Here is a 436-nt window from a genome sequence, read left to right as displayed (position 1 = left end):
TAATAGTAATGGTTTATTCGATTCAATTCTTGAGCAGCAACGAAGCAGCGGATCCGTATGGACAGTTTGATACATTATACTAGATGAGTCTAAGTATAGAACTAAAAACTACCCCCCCCCCCCAAATCCTCCTATGGAAGGGCAAAAAAAAAAGATGTCCTCCGCCTAAGGACATGAAAACAGATAGAGAAAAGCCTATCCAGGAATATGTGGTATATCATAACGTTAGACTTCATAAGAAATGGAGATGGAAAATCCAGCTACTTTATCCTCCGTTAAATTTGATGGCTCATATGTGTGCCTTACAAACTCTGTATCTGTATTTGTATAGCCGGTATAACTGCCTTTCGGCGTAACACACCACACACTCAGTAGAACGTCAACATAATCTCCAAGCAGATCTTTTTAGTGGCCGCAGAGACAGTATTAAATTGGT

This window comes from Branchiostoma belcheri, unplaced genomic scaffold, assembly GCF_001625305.1.
Source record: "Branchiostoma belcheri isolate BF01 breed outbred unplaced genomic scaffold, Haploidv18h27 scaffold148, whole genome shotgun sequence".
Taxonomy (NCBI): domain Eukaryota; kingdom Metazoa; phylum Chordata; class Leptocardii; order Amphioxiformes; family Branchiostomatidae; genus Branchiostoma; species Branchiostoma belcheri.
This window is presented reverse-complemented; position numbering follows the sequence as displayed.